Source organism: Sciurus vulgaris, assembly GCF_902686455.1.
Source record: "Sciurus vulgaris genome assembly, chromosome: 4".
Lineage (NCBI taxonomy): Eukaryota > Metazoa > Chordata > Mammalia > Rodentia > Sciuridae > Sciurus > Sciurus vulgaris.
In genome coordinates, this window is record NC_136464.1 from 171,778,818 (window position 1) to 171,798,962 (window position 20,145).

Sequence of the window (20,145 nt, forward strand, 5' to 3'; positions counted from 1 at the left end):
TTGGCATGTGTCCCCTCTGAGGATGAGGAGGAATGCCAGCTGAGCTGGCACTAAGACAACAGTGGCTCAGACAGAAGTGCTCCATTCCAATTTTAATAGTCCCAAGGTAGCAGTGGTGCCCTTTAATCAGAACCCCAGCTCAGCAAAAGCCAAATATACTGATTCAAGAAAGCCTGTGAAATATCTCTTCCAAATTAGCAGAAATGTTTGGAGAAAGACCATCCCCAAGGACTTGGGTTTCCTGCAGGTGCAGTTTAGGGATTAAAACTATGGGAACTTGGACATGCCTGTTGAGATAACTGTATTTGTACAACAGGACAGTAGAGCATGGAGCGTTTGGGTCACTGCCTACTATTCCTTTCTGAAGGGCGTGGTTTACAGAACGACTTGCTCCTAAAAACCAACTTCCATGACCCCAAAGAAGGGAGTGAAATTTTGATTCCTTTTCCCTCACAAACTGTCTGTATTTCTTAAAATGAGTTCTGGTTAATACAAGATGGCAGACTACAGACCAATGTTTATTCTCCCTTCTCCCCAAATGCCATTGTGATGAGAGCAAAGAATAACAATAGGAAATAAGGGAACTTGAGAAAAGGGGGAAGAAGGAACAAGGTAAGGAAGGCAGATGAATTTCTGGAAAACAGGAAGCAGAATGAATCATATGGAATAATATCTTGGAGTGGGACAGCAGCTCAGCTAGGTCCTGAAGGAACAGTGAGGGTAGGAGGTCTTCTTTTGGTGGGCAAGCCAGAGAAAGGTTCCAAGCACAGGAATGGAGAACAGGAGTGAGCGAAAAATACACAGGAATGGAAGTTGGTTTGGGAAGAATGGTTTCTAGAATACATCTGCCCTTCCTCTTCCATCCTAACGGCAACACGCCCCTTCCTGCCAATGAAGGCAGGTCTCAGATTAAGATTGCCTGTGTAAAGACGTGACTGCTTGAGGATATCTAGGAAACTGAGAGTGGCTATGGGTACTCAGAGCTAAGACCTCTATATTTTAGAATGATATAGAGATGTTTTCCAGCTCCCTGCCAAGAGATGCTGAAACCAATATGCCTTCTGCATTTCTTATAGTAAGTTTTCTTTTAGGGGAAAGACCTAAAGCAGAATTACCCACATCTAGAAGCCATCTGCACAGCTTCTTGGCTAGGACTCTGTAGGAGGAAGGTAGGCCAAGATGCTGCAACAAGATACCTAATAATTATTTACTGGATTAAGAAATATAAAAATCCATTTCACTACCCAGCAGCCATCCAGTCAGTGCATAGCTCTTCTCACGCAATCATTCTGGGAAGGCAGCTCAGCCACCATCAGCCCACGTTGTCCAGGGTCACTTCAGATAGCAGGAAGAAGGAATGAGCTCTTGGAGGAGTCATGTTCAGTCTTAAGAAAGGGCGTCCATCACCTTGGGAAGAATGCTGAACTTCAAGTATGCCTGGGAAATAAAGTCTAGGAATGGACCAGAAGAAGAATTGGCGGACAGGTTGTAGCCTCTGCACAGATATGATGAAAGCCCATCAGTCAACGCTAAACAATGACCTAGAAAGAAGGAACAAGATGGAAAAGAGAACAACAGCCTCAGAGCTTGCTCAGTGAATGTGGGAGGAGCTTCAACACTTCTATCAAGAATTTTAAACAGCTATTGCATCCATTAAAAAAAAAATAAGGCTGCTATGAAAAAGAACTCGAAAAACGAAGAAGAGTCATAAAATAAGACAACTGAAATTTTAAAGTTCACTACAAGGGATGATGAAATTGGCGTGGCTTTCAATTTAAAAAAATTAATATAGAAAAGTTCAGGCTTGATCATAGTTAAAGACTGGCAAGGCATGGAAGTTGTGGGTAGAGAAGCAGAAGGACACAGGGACACGTAGGGACTCTCACTTCCTCAGCTTACAGTAGCAGGCCAAATGCACAGTTCAGAAGTCTAAGTTCCAGAAGGTAGAGGAGTATGTATCTTATTTTAATTCATAAAATTTACCACTAGAACTGAAAAATGAGCACTTGAGGTCAGGAGGAGGTGGAAAGAGGAATAATTCAGGTGGGCTCTTAGTTCTCAGGCAATGGCTGCAGTAAAGCTGACAAGTCAAAACAGAGCTTCAGGTAAAACATCTAGCTATGTGGAGATCAACACTAGGCGAACTAAAAGTGGCTCAAAGGGGTTCCCTTTGGCAAGCAGGACTGACATAGGAAGGGGTTAGTATGTTAGCTTTTCAATTAATATCCTTGACTGGTTTTAGTATCATTGTCACATGCTTCTTCTGTTGAACAAGATCTGGAAAGACACACACTGCCAGCAGTGGTTAGTCTGGTAAGTCTGAGAGAGGGCTGTGGGGTGAGGAGGGTATGGGGAAGGGTAGGAAATTTTAGCTTTTGTTTAACTTTCATGTTTTACCTGCCTCGATAATAGTTTCTACAATGGCAATGATTACTTTTGTATTAAAACATCTAATTTAAATTATAAGGATCACCCTTCCTGTGGTCCAGGGGCTTTCAAGAGCAATAGGTCCTCTCTACTGTAAAGGGCATCTGTGCACAAACAAGAAGGCTGTGGGCCGTCTATTTAAATTTTGCCTCAGGGACTCTGAACTTCAACTTCATCACTAACTACATCCATTTTCATGAAGAATGGATTCTCAAAGAATACTGGGCCTAACTTCCTGTCGGCATACTTTGCAATGTTAATTGATTAGTTTTGCCAATATAGCTCATTGCATTATTACATCCTATCAGGGCTCTAGAGGTGTGCACTGTTCTTTTCAGGTGCTATCACCCAAGGACATTTAATATAAGATTTTTAAAGAATCACATTTAAAGTGCAACATGACTAATTTTTCAACGTTGTTAACTTTTAACAATTTATTTCAAGCTGTGATGTGTATGAACAAAATTGAATGCCAGAGGGCTAGCTTTTATGGTTCTTGTTTTAATAATCATATGGTAATGTTTTTATTAATGCCACATTTGTGACCAAAGCTGTGACTTTGGCTGATTTGATTTAATGACCATACTTCCACAGATATTGGGATCTACCCCAGGCCAGAAAAAGACCGGAGAGTTTGAAATCGAAGAGTCCAGAAGCTGCAGGAAGCAACAACACACTTTGTTCACTTAAATGTGCTTCTTGTTTGTTAGAAGGTAAATATGATTTTGATTGTATAGATGCCAAAAGCTGATGAGGCCATGTGACTCTCCTCTTGGCTACACTGGGGCAAAGAGCTGGGCTGGGGGAAGTTCTGCCAAATCCCCAGTGCTGGCACCATGGACAGTCAATAAATATTTGGACATTCAATGAATATTTGTTGATTGAATGCAAGCCTACATGAATTAACAGATCATTAGATAGACTTCCGTTTTCAAAATCATCATCTGAGTTCCCTGTGTGGAAGCCCAAGCCACCCCTCCTATCCCAACCACAAGACCATCCAAGTGGAATCTTTAAAGTTTAAAGCCTCCAAAGGCAGAGGCCCAGCCCAGAAGACTTATTTTCCATTTTGGATCAAATGGAGCCACAGGGACAGTCTCCTCTCCTCCATGAGTGGCATTTATGCCAAATAGATTTCATACACCAGACAGTCCATTCTTAAGTGTGTGAATTTATTTCAAAGTTTAGACTGTAAATAGGCACCATGGAATCCATAAAAATGAAGATACTGTGATTTACAGGAAGATGTGTATTTAAATCAGAATATCTCCTCGGGTGAAAACATATCACCTTCCAAACAGATTTTATCAAGGGGCAGATTCACTGATAACGATGGGCTGACTGGCGGGAGAGATAAACCTGAGAAATGGCTGGCAGATCTATTGAATTTGGACATTCATGAGAGTTTCCTTCCAGCAATTCCTTCTAGAATATGTCCCCCAGGGAAAAATGCTCTACTCATGTGCTATCTGCCAACCTCTGCAGCTTTGCCCTGAAGTTTTTAAGAGAACAGCACTAAAATAAGCTCAACTCTTGAGCTCCAATCCCTCTCCTACCTCTTCTGCCTGGGATGCAAATAGAAACTGTCCCAGAGACCCTAAAGGCCATGACAGAACTAGGGACCCTTTTCACTCCGGTGGAAGAGACGGAGAACATCCTGGGGCTTTGTTTGTGGGTTCTTCAGATTTTCTAGTGGCCCCCATCCATCAGAATATGGCAATATAGGCCTTGTCTTGCCAGGGACCCCTTGATTTACCTTCCAGCAGACCATACGACTGTTGGTGGTAGATTCTGGAGAGAAATACTGGATCTGTGGTAAGTGTTTTGAGTTCTATTACAAGGTTCTGCCCCGTCTTCCCTCTCCCATCCTCCAACTCATCTTTTGGGGGAAAAATGACAAGTTTGCCCCTACACGGAAGTTCCTGGCATGGCTCCAAAATATGCTTGGAGAGGGCGCACCCTTAATGTGATGTAGTCAAAGTGCTATTAAATTAATTATAACATTTATTATAGAACTATTTACAAGGTAAGGTTCTGCAACATAAAACATTAAAGAAACATAATTACACAGAAATGGGTATCTAATACAAGTTGCTTGATTAATCAGTGGGCTGCAAGAATAGGTTAATGAGGCTTCTCCACCTGAGCATAGGACACCTGCCTCCTTGGGGAGTCGCCATCTTGGAACCCTGGTGGTGGCTGGCACCACTGTAGTTATCTATTCTCTTCATTTTAACCACAAGTAAAAATGTGTTTTCATCCTTTCATGGAATGTGACCTTCACATGGAATCATTTTAATTGTCAATTACTTTTATCTCTCCAAACCAAGATGAAGGATACTACTAAGTGTTAGAAAATGTGTCTGAATGCATAAAATACCTACCAGTCTTGTTATACTTCCATTGAAAGGAAACATGCTGCATGCTGCATTTCGGTATTTCCCATAGATAGCTTCCCATAATTTGCAGGGTTTGCTTCCAATGATGACTTTTGTTTCCAAAACATTCAAGACAAGATGTTTAGATTTTATTAATTTAATTCACACACAAGGAGACTATTGTCTCCTTAAGTTTTTAAGACTTTTTAAGTAGGTCTCCAATTCAATATCCTCCTTCCTATTTTGATCCCACTCAGTCCTTTATTCAAAGGACAGCGACTGCATCCTTCCAGTAGCTCAGACCAAAGATCAGGGTCATTCTTAATTCCCTCTTCTTTTCAAGACCCACTTCGAATTCATCAAGGAGTTCTATTGGGTCTACATTCAGAATATATCTGAAAATGTATAAGTTAGTTATTTTAATTTCTTGGAGCTTCAGTTTTCTCACCTGCAATATTGAGGTCATAGTGTTACACCCACCTTCAAAGAATTGTTGCAAAGATTAAATAACGTGGAAATACAGCAAGGTGTCCAGCGGATGCTCATTAAGTGTTAATACATATCCTATCACACAGCTAGGCTTACATGACAACCCAAATTGTATGTGCATATTTTTGTGGAGCACTGAAAAATTCAAAGAAAAAGCAAGAAAGAATGATCAATAAAATATCCCTTGATTAAAGGAATTTAGTTTGATAAAGAACATGAAAAGATATGCAATGCTATTTTAAAGGTTGGAAAATAAAATTACTCAAGAGAAGTACATAGATCATCTTAGAGAAATGAATAAAACATTAAAAAATAACATTGGTAGCTAGGTATTTACACTGAGTCATGGGCATAAACAGAAAAAGAAACTTGTGGATTTTAGAAGACTATTATTTTTTAAAAGAATATATCCAACCTCTCTGAGCACTTTGTACCATCTGGGTTTATGAATTATTATTGGAAATTTCTACTTTTCCATGTTTTCTGAAGTTTTTTAATTAAGAATGCATATAATCTTTACAATCACAAAATTATTAAAAATAAGTGCTTTAATGGCAAGGCAATGGTAGCTCTGTTATTTTTTAGTTAATGAAAATTCTAATAAAATAATTTAAAACTTCAATTTAATCTAGTTTCTATTTATTACATTGGGGCATGAAGTTTTAAAAAGGTTAAACTGAGCCAATTGCCACCTAAGAAAATTTTAAAAATCAAATTTCAATGTATTTGTAATTAAAGCTAAGTGAAAAATATCAAGTTGAGGGATTAGTTAATTGCACTTATTTTTTTAAAATGAAACTTATTCTTACACATTCCCAATGCTGGATAGGTCTCCAGGGGGGCTACTTTTATAGTGTACTTAGTCGTTTGGTTTCGGCTTATAAGTTATATTATTAAAAATGTTTATAAATGTTTGGGGCATATAAAACTAATGAAAATGATCCTCAGTGTGGCTTTTCCCATAGATTGGCCTTTGAAGTACTGTGCTGTGGTTTAGCTAGTTTCAAGGTTATATTTATTCTATAATTTTAAAATATAAAAGTTAATAACTTAATAGTAGTAACCTGAGCTATAATTTTAATTGTGAAACTGTTCTTCCTCTTGACATCACAATTCAATGGAGTTAGAGTTTGAAAAATCAAGCCACAAAGAAGGACAAGCGTACTCAGAGACTTTTTTTTCCATGATATCATTTTATGGAAAATAATTTTCATTCTCTTTGCCTTTTTTTACTTAGAGCTCTCATCAGGGATATGAGCAGCCTGAAATTTCTGGGAAATAGCCCAATGCAATGACATCAATCTTATACATATAGTAAGCTGGGTGTCAGCAACTGTGGGGGGATAAGAGGAGGAAGATGAATTCTTCCTATTGGTCTTTTAAATATATATATATATATTGAGTACCTGCTCTGTGCCAAGGGCTGTGCTAGCTGTACTAAGCTTGTCATGTCACTCAATGCACACAGTCCCTCTGAGAAAGAGTAGTTAAGTTCACGATATCCCACAGAGGGTCAATGCACCTGGCTGTGCAAGACGTGAACCCCAGTCATCTAGTCCTAAGCTGGCTGTGCACCATTCAAAAGCTTGAGCAAATGAATTTAGGAACAGAAGACAGTGACATAATATAAACCACATTCCAGCAGAATAGCACATGCTATCAGCATGAAGATAGCAAAGTCTTGGAGGCTTCTCTGTGGGGACACTGGTGTGTTTTTCTATTAAACGACTTGGCTCCCAGATCTCTTGGTTATCACAGGGCAACAAGAAGATGGAATCAGGGAACACTGTACTCCTCCTGGGACAACAGCCCACCCCCACTGTAGGACCACTGCTGGGAATGGCAGGGGCATATTTCAGGTCTGAGAGCCTTGTGCAGGACTGGCGGTGGAGGGATGCTGAAATCTGTGGCCTCAGCCACCCAGCTGGTTGGGTAAGTCATGGCTGGGATAGGGCTACAGGGAGCAGAAGTTTGAGGCCCAGTTGTTTATTGGGGAGGCATTAAAGCAGATTTATTTATTTGGTTTTGTTGGGTTTCTAACAAGAATCTTGGTGCTGCCAACAGACACTGTCTTGGCCCAGTTGTGAACAGTGGAAAATGGACTTTCATTCAACCTCTGAATAAAAGAAAGATCTTGATGAGACTCACTGCTGTGTCTATTGTAAGACTACTGGTAAGAAGAGTTTCCACCACACTACCCAGAAAACCACTTTCCTGGGTAGAATTTTCCTCATCTTAATATTAGAAATCATTGGTTGGCTTTTACTATGAGTAATGAATCACTTAATTCCCTTAATCAGGGATGCCATTTTGTACTGGAACTTAAAGATTTGAGCCAAATTTAGGGCTTACATTAGTAAATGCACAGAACTTTAAACATTTTTATATTGGTCTTATTCCTCCCTCCCATTTTTTCCCATTTCTCATCTGAACACATTTTCTTCTATTTTTTAGTGTCTGGAGAATCTCCAACAAGGGGGTCCCAGCCCAGAGTCTCCCCTCCCCTCACTAGTGAGTCTTCTAGAATGCCCTCTGTGGGGTGCATTTTCACCTCACCCTCTGAGGAAGCTGTTAGCCCGATGATCACAGACGGGGTGGATGGGAGTCCCTTGCCCACCACTGATCCTGACACGAGCTGTGGCTCTTCCACCTTCATGAGCATGATGTTGGGGATCCCCCGTCTCTGCTAACGTCACTCTCATTTCTAAAATAGATACAATAACAGCACCCTACCTTACAGGGTTGAGATAAATAAGGTGACATTTATCAAACTCACCCCAATGTCTGGTTCACAGGAAATAATCAATATATATTAATATCATCATCATCATTATCGTCATCATCATCATCACTACTAATTCAGAATTGGTTTCCCTTGTCTGTTTGTTATTTCCGCAATCCCACAGTGCTGGGGACTCGAACCCAGGCCTTGCACAGGTGAGGCAGGCACTCTACGTGATGAGCTATATAGCCAGCACCATCACTGCTAATTCAAATAAGAAAAACTTATGTTTGCAGTCTCAGTAAGTTCATTTTATAGGTGTATGTGTGTGTGCGCGTGCATGCATGCACGCGCACACTCACACACACACACACACAGAAAATATTTCGTAAGTTGCTGATTACAACAGGAAGACCTACCCCATCCTCACGTGTCTCCCAGTGGATTAGGGAAGCATCTCTGTACCAGTTTCATTGATATGAAATGCAGCTATGAACAAGAGCTTTGGAAATAATGAAGGAAGCCAGGCTGCTGAAGCAGGACTGGGTGTAATTAGTTGAAGTGGAAATAGATCAGGACCCAGCTTTGTTTCTTAGACGTGAATTTTAAGACTTGGTCATTGTCGTGTCTTTGGAACTTGCAAGGAAAACTCAGACGGAACAGACCCTTGTACTCCCTGTACTTCCTTGTACTTCTGGCAAGGTCAGGCCAGGTGAATAAGACCCATCTTCCTCCCGCAGCCTATGCCAGCCTCCTTCACACTGAGCCCACAGATGGGATGTGGTGTAGCTCTGGAAACCCAGAGCCCAGCTGTCCAGGTTTCCCACTCCCCAGACTGACAGGGAGAACTTTCCAACATACACCTGGCATTCTGATGATTCAGGGCCCATGGCACATCCCTGTAGTTATCTGAGAAGGAAAAGCAACTGAAATGCAGGCATGGTTAGCAAATGAGAAATGCCCCTTTTGGCCTCAGGTGCACATCCTCCAGAATATTCTTCCCAGGCATCCTTTCATACACACTCTCCATTCCCTGTCCATGTCCCAAATTTCTCCCTCTTTAAGTACACAACACGGTTACTGTCCAACATGTCATCCTTGCTTAGGACCTTGCTCTCTCCACTGCATCAAAAATAAGTTCACTAATTCCTGATACTCTCAAGAATTCCTCTCATTATTTCAAATCGAAATCCTAAGTGTACATTTTCCTGTTTTATGGTGATCAGAAATAGTTACTCATTTTCCTCTACTGAAGAGCTTTTAGAATATGACCACACTAATTTTTAAGAGCTGTTGTATCTTGGAGTTCTTTGAAGGAAAAATTTCTGCTTTGCACATGATATTGTAAATGTACTCACAAGCATAAAGTGATTTGAAATATCTGATTAATCTATAGATTTTAGACATTTTCACATTCCCTCTGACCCCCGAATTAACAATCGCATACTCATACAAGTTTTACCGAAAGGAAAACTGACAACTTGAAAGTCACTGGAATGAAGATAATTGAAGTGTTATTATGCATATGTTGCAGTAAAACAATATTTGCATTGATGACTCATAATAACATCAGGTATTTGACCTGAAACCAGTGAAATATTATGTAATGGGAAAACAATTGATCTTAGTTTTTATGTGCATAATATCTCATTGCCTGGAGTTTCTTCTTGTTAAAGTTCTTCACACCTTTTAAACAGTCTGTGTTGCATGTTGGCAAATTTATAGTTCAAAATAATTATTCCCAGCATAAACATAACCTGGCTCTACTGAAAAGTTCTAAGCAATTTTAGCCTTCATAATTAACACAAAATAGAACAATATATTTGAGAAAAAATACATATATGAAAATATACATATACAAATTTCAAGAAAAAATATATGAATATACATAAATATGTATGAAAATATATATTTCTGGAATTTTTGACTATGTCAAATTTCAAAAATTTATTTGTTTACTATAATTTTCTTCTTTTTCCTATGGCTTTGTTTGAAAGAACTCTTAAATTTTATTCTGTTTATCTCAACTTAGCTTTTAGCAGATCACCATGTATTAAAAATAATAGAATTTCATGTTTATAAGGGGTCTTAGCAATCATGATGTGGAAACTAAGACTGGATTTGCTTGAAGACCAGAAACCACATCTTTTACCTGCAACAATTATGTCTATCCAAAGTTCTCACCTGTGGCTATTAAATATTTAAGAAAAATCTGTAAAATTGCTATAGAAAACTAATTGGTATTTTAATGGACCAAGGTAATATATCAAGCAACAATTTGAGAAAAAAATATATTGTTTCTGCATTTTAACATGTGTGTGTGAAAATATGATTTTTGGAGACAATCTAACTGGTAGCTAAGAATTTATCAGAACTAACTTTTATAGACAGATACTTCTCCATACTTAAAAAATGATTAACTTAAATGTTGATTACAACCTCAGTTTTCTGCCCAGAGTTTAGTTGTTCAAATGCTGATGTATGCTAGAGAATAGTCTAACCCACTTGCGGAGCAGGCAGACAGAAGAAATCATTCTGGAAACTGGTTCGGTCTGATGGACCACATTTCTGTAGTCAGAGAAAGAGGAAAAGTTAGGTAATTTTTCTAAGCAATTTAAGCAAAAGTGATTTGGATCAGGAGGAGAGAGGGCACAAGAGAGCAAGAGTGCTAAGGGAGGGTGAAGCAATCCGAGTGATTTATTCGTCCATTCATGGTGCTTTAGCTTTGGAAACCTGGCTCTAATATGGCAAATGGGCAGCTTGTTAAATATACTTTTGGACTCTAGGTCCATGGCGGTTTCCATCAAATTCCACAGCCTTCGGGGAAGGCCCATTCATTCAGAGGATTCAACCTATCTATTCAGTAGGCGCTATTATCCAAGCACATTCATTCTAGATTCATGGGTGGGAGAGATTCAGTCAATATTTACCCAGGATCCTCTCAGTTGTGCTGTGAGGGTCAGATACTAGAAAATCTTTAAGTTGGGCATGTTTATCATAGGCAATTTTCATAGCCCTTCTTATTTACCATTGGTCTACTAATTAGTGTAAGCACCATGAAGACAAGGACATTGTCTATATGACTAATTTATTGATTATGGATGAATATCCATTGTCTAACTCAGTCAGGCCCATGGAAGTCTCTAGATACATATTTGGTGAGTAAGTGAAAGTATGGACATCAAACACATGCCCTTCCCCTCCAAACTGCTCCCATTGGGAGGCTGAGAGACAGCAGAGGAGGTAACCTTCTCCTTGGGACTCATATTTTGGGATGTTTCTTTGGACTGCATTTCCAGTTTGGACCATTATCTCAGGGCCATGAGTCCATGATGTCAGTTCTTTGCTCAAATGTCTAAGTCCATGTTCATTTTTTTTTTTTTTTTTTTTTTTTTTTTGGCAATACTAGGGATTAAACCCAGGGTTTCCTTTCCTACATGCTGGGCATTCTACCACTGAGCTCCATCCCCAAGCCACCATGCTCCATTATTAATAAATGGGTCACGATATGTTACTGTTTTTCCTCTCAGCCATGTCCATTGCAGTGACAGTGATCAAGGTGACATTGAGAGGTCACTCAGAGCTGGTTTCTTCCTCTGCCAAGTACCTTTGGATTGTCATTAATCTTTTTGCATGACTATTTTTACCACATAAATTGAGAGCTTCTAAAGAGAATACTATTCTTTATGGCTTAGGCACCCATGTGAACTTCCAATACAGTGCTTGGTCCATGGGGAAATAATCTTAAGAAAGCACTTCCTGGAAGGTTTTGACTGTAACTTATACTCACTTCCGCTTCAAGGAAAGAGTAGCACCTTCATTTCCAAATGAGGCAGCTGAGACTCGGAGAGTCTAAGTAACTTGCCCAGGGCCAGGTAAATGCAGGAACTGAAATTAAAACCCACATTTGTCAAACTCCAAAGCTTCTGCTTTTCCCAATGCATGGTATAGCCAACCTACGTCACACATGCCCCGCCCCCACCACCAGGTGTTTATGAGACATAGTGAGTTCTTGGTACTTAAGGGACAAAATGCTATTGCAATGTGCTTATCCTGAAAGTGTTTGTACTTGGCCTCCTGGACAAGTGGTGTGACTGGACGCTTCATGCCTGGGCCAGTGCCTACTGCAGTGTAAGAATTTAATTACTACTAGGTTGCAAGAACAAAATCCTCATTAATTACTGGAGAAAGTCGTGGTGTTAGAAACCCAAGCATTACAAGAACTATCTGGAAAAGGATGTACTTCAGTAAGGAAGCAGCAGGTCCTGATTGAAGCAAACCTCAAACTCAGGATGGCTACAGGAAGGACCAACACTTAGTGCTTTTGTGTGACCATTCTCAACCCCACAGGGCTTCCTCATCAGGGCTGCTGGCTAGAGACATGATGGTGACGACACCATGCGGTAGGAACTTTGTCCTGAACAAGTGATTCTGAGTGTCCCATGGTGTAAAGTGTGACCACAAATAAGCTTTATGGACACTGTGTCAGGGAATCAAATACTTATCATTACAGCGAATAAGCCCTCTTCATTGGGGAAGAAAACAAACCCTAAAAATAGAAGCACATCCAACTTTGAATTCAAGCCTTCTAACTGAGGAATGAACACAGAGACCAAGGACACATTTGTACCTGGAGGCTTGCTGAATTTTTTTCTTTTTTCTTTCTTAATTTCTTTCTTTCTTTCTTTCTTTCTTTCTTTCTTTTTTTTTTTTTTTCTTGAGTGAACTTTTAATTTAGAACAGTTCTGGGGTTACAGGAATGTTGCAGAGATAGTACAGAGTTCTCATCTGGCCCTCATCCAGCTGTCCCTACATCTGACATTTCTGTGCTCATCTGTCTCAACTATGGCAACACTCTCCACCTGCTAAGGAAAATCTGTCCACAAGAAATATTTTATGCAGGGACAGTGACTAAGGCAGAGAGGGAAGAGTTTGAAATTGACACAGGAGAGTGACTGAGAAGGTGGCAGCAAGTAAAAACCACAAGGCAAAGAAGTCAAGAGTGAGCAGAATCCAAGTCAACGACCAACTGTCTGTGTGGACAAGTGGACTCTTAACACCCACCTCACTCCAAATGCAGAATTCAATGCCAGCTGGTGTTAGATGTAAGTGGGAAAATTTTAAACTTTTGGAAAATCACATAGATGAATATCTTAATTCTGGAGAGTCATCAGTTTCTTAAATAGAACATGAAGGAAAACAATACTTTGGACTTCATTTGAAATTTAAGAAAGACTCCATCCTTAGAGTGGAGAAAAATATTGGTAATTAATATATTTAACAAAAGACTTATATCCAGAGTATATAAAGTCCTGCAAATATATAAGAAAGAAGGGCAATAACTCAAATAAACACCTAACAAATAAAGAGAGCCAAGTGGCAGATAAACATATAAAGTGTTGAACCTCATTATCTGCCAGGAGAAACACATTAAAACCACAAGTGATATGCCAGAATGACACATTGTTTTAAACCAATAATTCTGCATGTGGAACGTGAAGATGAAGCACCTGGAACTCTCCTTCATTTCTAGGGGGAAAGTAAACTGTTTTACCACTTTGAAAAATCATTCGAACAATCCTATTAAAGTTGGTTATAATCATGATTCACCAATCCTATTCCTAAAAATATATCAAGCAAAGTGTGTACCTGTGTACCAAAAGAATATCTAAAATGCTCATATCTATGCTACTCCAAAAGCTGAAAATAATCTAAAGTTGGGGGTAAAAAAAAAATACCCAAACATTCATCAATAGTAAAATGCACAAATAAATGTGGTCTATTTGTATAATAAACTAGTGAAGATAAACCACAGCTATGCCACACAATATGGATCTCACAAATGTAGTCTGAGAGAAAAAAGTAAAAAAAAAAAAAAAAAAAAAAAAAATTACTAAAAAATTCCTTATTCCTTATTCTCCAGTTCAGAAAAGTGCTGAACCAATGCATGCTGGTAGCTGTCAGAAGGATGGGTGCTTTTAGTGGGCAATGACTCAGAGGGGGCTTGAGGGAGACTGGGATTCTGGCAATCTTTCTTTTCCTTCAGTCTAATAAGTACATGGGCATTTCCATTTGGTAAAAAATCACCAGGATGAAGACTAGGGATTTGTGTACTTTTCCATATGTGCTTCTAGACCCTGAGTACTAAAATCAGAATATGACACTAATTTGTGAAAAACTCCAACTGAACAGGTATAAAACTCATCAACTCATCAATATGGTAGCATTTAATTACAGAATTTTTTTAAAAAGGTGAACAATGGTTCACAACTCTCTTTATTGGTAAATGTGTAGGCAGTGGAAAACCAACCAGTTAGCTCTGGGGCATGGATCTGCAATCAGTAGATGCTACAGAAGAAAAGTGGAAGGCCTCCCAGAGGGGACAGGCTTGTTCACTGGAGCCCAAAGGGCCCCAGGACTCCCATCTCTTGTTTTGTATCACACACACAGGGACTAGAAAGACTTTGGGTTACAAAAAAAAAAAAAAAAAAAATGAGCAGAATCACCTGAAAGAGGAAGGGAACACCAAAAACTCAGAAAAGAGTCACCATAGACACAAAGGGAAACTGAGTCCCAAGGATGACAGCTCGTAGGACTACTAGGAATTAAAGCCACTCATTCCCTTGACTGTTCCCTGTGCTTCTTTCCTTCCTGTACAAACACTGCCTGTCGTCTTAGTGACAGTAGTACACCAGTCCTGGAAACCTTAAAGCAGAGAGTGACCAGAGAAAGTGACTCCGAATTAGATTCTGCAAAGAACAAATCTGCGAGTCTCATTTTAACAAACATCTTGGTCATCTTAGTGCTAAGAAACTCCCCTTCTAGGAAGAAGTTCCACTTCTCTGAAAGTCGGGGGACTCCAAAAGGAAATTATATTCTCCATTTCTTCACTGTTGGAAGTAATGCTCCCCAAAATAGTCTTGAACATGAAGCTTTGTCATCTTGATTATTTCCTTAGGACGGTTTCTTAAATGTGGCATAAACATTTGCTTTATTAAAGGATTAGAGATATGTATTTTTTCAAAATTTCCCTATTTTAAAAAACTGAGCCATTTTGTAGACATGTGAGTATTGAATGAGTGTTTTACCTTCACATCTTCACTAACACTGAGTGTTAACATTTTAAATGTTAACTTATTTGGTCCCTCAAATAATGGTATATCATTTTTATTTGAAATTTTTATATGAGCTAGACCAAACATTTTTAGAAACTTTTTTGATGTTTAAGGAAATGGTTGAATATTATTATAAGGAATATTTTAATCAGAATTGAAAACCTAATAAGGATAAAATGGAAGAAGAAACTCAAATGTATACAACATTTGTAATTCCAGAAAAAGTCAAGACAACTTTAATTATTTACTGAAACTTGTTCTTTATGCCAGGGCAATGACCTTCAACATCTCTTCGATGAGTTTGCAATGAGTCTCTTAACTATATCAATGGAGATTTAGGCCTGGTTTGCTTACACTGAGGTGGATATTTTAAAATTCACCTTACAGGGAAAAGTTGGTTCCTGTTATTTTCTATTTCTCAATAATTTCAGGGCTCTGCAATTTATCAGAGAACTATCAGAAATACAAGAAAATGCTACCCCAAATTGTTGTGTGCAATTTCCTTGTCCACAGACCGCTCCCTTCATAAAACTGCTTTTGAGTTTCAGGCAGAGAGAATATAGATAGCCTTTTCTTCTCAGAAATTTACAAAACAAGGCCAAAGCAGAGTTTGGCAGTTTTCTAAGTAACTTATCCATATAATGTACCCTTAATGGAAAAGCTTGCAACCTACTTTTTAGAATCATTTCCCTTAGACTGGCTGGTCAATGGATTAGTTTTACCAAAAGGATGCAAGGCATTTGAGGCCATAACAGGCTGGCCTGGCGGATGGGGAGAAGTGGGTTCTGGTGCCCCGGTGGGTGGAGGGGAGGGACGGCTGCCATCCTAACCACATACCCCAGGGCTCTGCAGCTCAGTGCGTCTTCCAGCTGGATCCCACGCTCAAAGCCCCTGAAGAACCCGACTCTGGGTGTTAAGCAGAGGAATGGGCTGGGGCAGGAAGCAAGTTCCAGCCCATGGGGCTTGGTGCTTCTGCACCGTTTCCAGAAGCTCCTGTCTTTCAACCCCCTGGCCCATAGTAAGAACACGATGTAGAAGCAGGCTAGGACACTGTGTGTAAGTGGAGAGGGACCCAGAAAATTCTCTCCTCAGTCCCCAAAGGAGCAGTCATCTCAACATAGCCTTGGAGAATAGGGTTGCTTCACATGCAGGATTTTTCACATCAAAACTGTGTCAGTCGTATTGTCCCAAGAAACGCACTTGTGCCCACGCACACAGCTGTACACATACGTGTTCACACGAGTGTCATCATCATCCATCGCTGGAGTGAACGATCTGTTGCATGCAGGTGTCTCTGTATGTTGAGGTTTGCTGTGACCTTTGGGTGTGCTCTGAAAACTGAGGAGTTCACCCAGCCCCAGGACTGGAAATAACCCCTGTTAGATAATGTCTTCCAATGGGTGGGATCCCAGAGAGTCTCCTGAAGGGGCACATGAGCTACCCAGAAGAGGAGCTGCATCCTGCTTGACACCTTACACATCCAATGGCGCTCAGCAGAGCCATTTGCCACTCCTCAGGAGGAAGAATGAGCAATCCTTACCGGGACTGGGAAGACTGTAGGACTACTGTGCGCCTAGAGTACCAGGAACAAAGCTTTATAGGACAAATTTCTTTCTTTTCTTTTCCTTTTTTTTTTTTTTTTTTCTGGGCCTGTTCTAGGTATTCGAATAAAGTCCAGCAAGTTAATAAGAAACGATCCTGAAACAGATTTGTAAAAGAAAAGGCAGACGTGTTACCCTCTGTGTTGAATACAAATGAAATATCCGGAAGCGTCTGGAATCTGCTCAAGCATTGGGCATAGCAGGACTCTTGTCCCTGGTGAGCCTGTGGGCTTCTTGGAGGGTTCCACTTTCCCTGATTTGTTTTCCACCACCATCTGGTTGAGACCACACATCTCCTGTCAAGTGCACCTCTACAGTACCGCATTAACCTGCACGCACGGCCCAGTCCCCCTCCCCATTCCACCCACAGCCCGTCACACTGGGTCTCCTGCCAGCCCAGGGCCTGCTCTTGGTTGAGAAGGGAGACCAGCTACACAATGGAAGACCAAAGGACTCTGGGCCAGTGGCTAGCGACCCATTTGGGAACCCCATTTGCCCTGGACATAGCCACGATCAGAGAGAACTGCTGAACGAAATTCAGAACCATTACCAAGCACAACCAAGGTCATCCACTGTCACAGGCCACCCACATCGTTTTTATTCTTAATTCTAGGTTGCCTTTATGCCACAGTCAGCAAGCTTCTGGGTAATCTCTGACTCCCTTCCTAGCCAATATCATTACAGAGGATGCCATATTAGCTGAAAAATGATATAAACCTAAAATACTATCTATTTCAAAGTTAACCCTTGAAGGTCAGTTATATGACAAAACAGTCTTATGTCATTTAGTTTGGTGGCCCACCAACATCAGTTTCTAGAAAGAAACAAAGGTAGACTCTACAAGTGGATTTAAATGTTTTTGACTTCAAGTTTTATTTTTATATTGCCAATCTGCTGGTCAATACCTGGTGCTCCTGGTGACTTACCTATACTTTGGGCAGGTAAAAAAAAAGTGATCTATATTATTTTATTCATTTAGAAATGACTTATTAGTCATTGTAGCTACTTGGGAAGTAGAGGCAGGAGGATCACGTTAGCCTAGGAGTTTGAGGCCAGCCTGAGAAACATCGGAAGACCCTGTCTCAAGCTATCATAGAGTGGGCGGCTTAACAAATTGTTTCTGAATAAACAATCGAGTGTAATTAACCCTGTGCTGAGTGCTAGGGACAAAGAGGTAGACGATGTGGTTCTCTAGAGATTCAGAGTTTAAAGGAAAAGAAATACATTTTGAATTAATGTTCCAAGCTTTTCTCAGGAAACCTGGCAAACAATAAAGAAATTAAAAGGACCAGAAGAAGAGGGTGCCAGACCTTCTTCTGCCACAAACCAATATTATGACTCTGATCAGCCAGTTAACAGGGTCCAGTTTCCCCCTTTAAAAGTGGGAGTGCTAGCTTGCATAACCTGAAGAAGCCTTCTCAACGCTTTGACTGCAGGAAAATAAGTCCAGCTGAACCATTCGTGAGTGGGGACTTCATTCTGTAGGATTTGGATGCGTTTGCATGATTTGGGTTGGTGGATGCAGTGCGGCCCATGAGCTGAGGCACATGTGCTTTCTTGGCCGGGCCATCCAGGGAAGTCGGGCTGCTGTCATGTCCTGAGGAAGCAGCTGGCAGACAGGAGTCATGTCAGCATTTGTGGGAACATCAGTGCTGCTGGCTGCTCTCAGGCCTTCTGCAGCTCTGCATGCTGGGTAGCAGTGGGCCAGCTTTAGTGGTTGTCATCAGGCAGGACAAGACCAGACTGGCCACCTGCAACTGCAGCTGCGGAACTCTGGGGGCCTATCCACGGCAACTCTTGCAGCCCTAGAGCGAGGGGGCTGTTCCAATGGGGGAAGCATGCCCCCCACCCCAACATCTTGTCTCCTCTGCATGCCCTTGCTTGTGAACCAGGCTGTCCCCAGAGCATCCTGCTTCAGGATGAGGCCAGTACTATCCCTCCCACGGTGTCGAAGCACACCAATCTAATTTAAAAGAAAAGGCAGGGTTTGCTGTTATTGTCCCCCTGCCTGACAAGTACCCCATAAAGCTATATGCAAGGCATTAACCCAGATAGATGGCAGCCTGCTTGTTATGAATTCAGCCCCTAAATTTTATGTGGGACACTGCATGTGCCACATCATCTGGTGCCTATCACTTTACTTCAAAAATTGAATTTTGTCCCAGCTTGCCAAATGAACCCATTAGTCACAATATCAGGAAGTCCTAAAATTTCCTGGTTGTTAAAGAGGGTACATTAAACAAACAGAACAAACAGGATGATATTTGGATTGGTTCCTGGTGTGGGTTTTACCACCTCAGTTTCCCCCTTGGTAAAATAATGATGAAAGAGCCCCCAAACCCAGGCAGAAACTGCCACAGATGCAGCAATTCGCCAGTCATTTCAGCAGCATCCTCACCACAAAGGAACCAGGTTTTCAGACAAGAGTGAGATTTAGCAATGCAGTCATTCAGAGCCATTACGAAGGTTCTTCAGCATGATTAAAATGTGACAGCTGCAGAAATATCAAAAAGAGTCACAGAATTGGAGCTAAACACACTCTTGCATCTATCATGTGCACATACAAACCATGGGGTGTGTTTCGAGAAACTGAAGAGGCGGCACGTGGAAAACCTCGGGTCACAGGAAGCATCGCACACCTCTGTGAGACGTGAGGCAGGGCTGGGGAAGTCACATCTGAAAAGCCTCTTGTTTTGAAAAAAATGAGCATAATTCCAGCGCTTCTGTGATCCCTGCATTTGGTGACACGTTCAACAACATTCCGTGTGAATAGCCTCTACTGTTTTTAAGAAAACACTGGATGCTGGTTTGAATGGCCATCATCACAAGGCTAGTCCTACACCGTTTAACCTCAGGGCAAGTTCTGAGAAATGTATCATTAGGTGATTTTGTCATTGTGCAAGCATCACAATTGTACTTGCACAAACCTGGGTCTTAAAACACACCTACTATATACCTAGGCTCTGGCGTGTAGCCACTGCCAGGTATGTGGTCCTTCACTGACCAAAACAAGATTGTTCAGTGCATGACTGTAGTGTAAAATGGGAGTCAGAAAACGTGGGTTTGAATTTCGTACTGTTAAGAATTTGCCTTCTGTCGTTCATCCACACCATTGCTAGAATGTGCGTGCAAAAGCCATTGCACAAGCAGCACCCAGAGCCCTGCCTTCACTTCTCTTCTTAATTCCTGAGTCTCGGACACTAAAAGATTTTGTCTGAATCTCACTCTTTCTCTTTGCTCCTTTTGTCTGCTGTTTTACAAATAGGTGGGTCTTTTTTTTTTTTTTTTATGCATAGCAGACTTAACACATCCATATCCATAGGGAAGAAGAGCAGAAAAGGAGCAAGGAAAGAAGGAAGAGGAGGAGGAGGAGGAGGGAAGAAGGAATAGTTCCTGCTGGTTTTTGTAGTAAG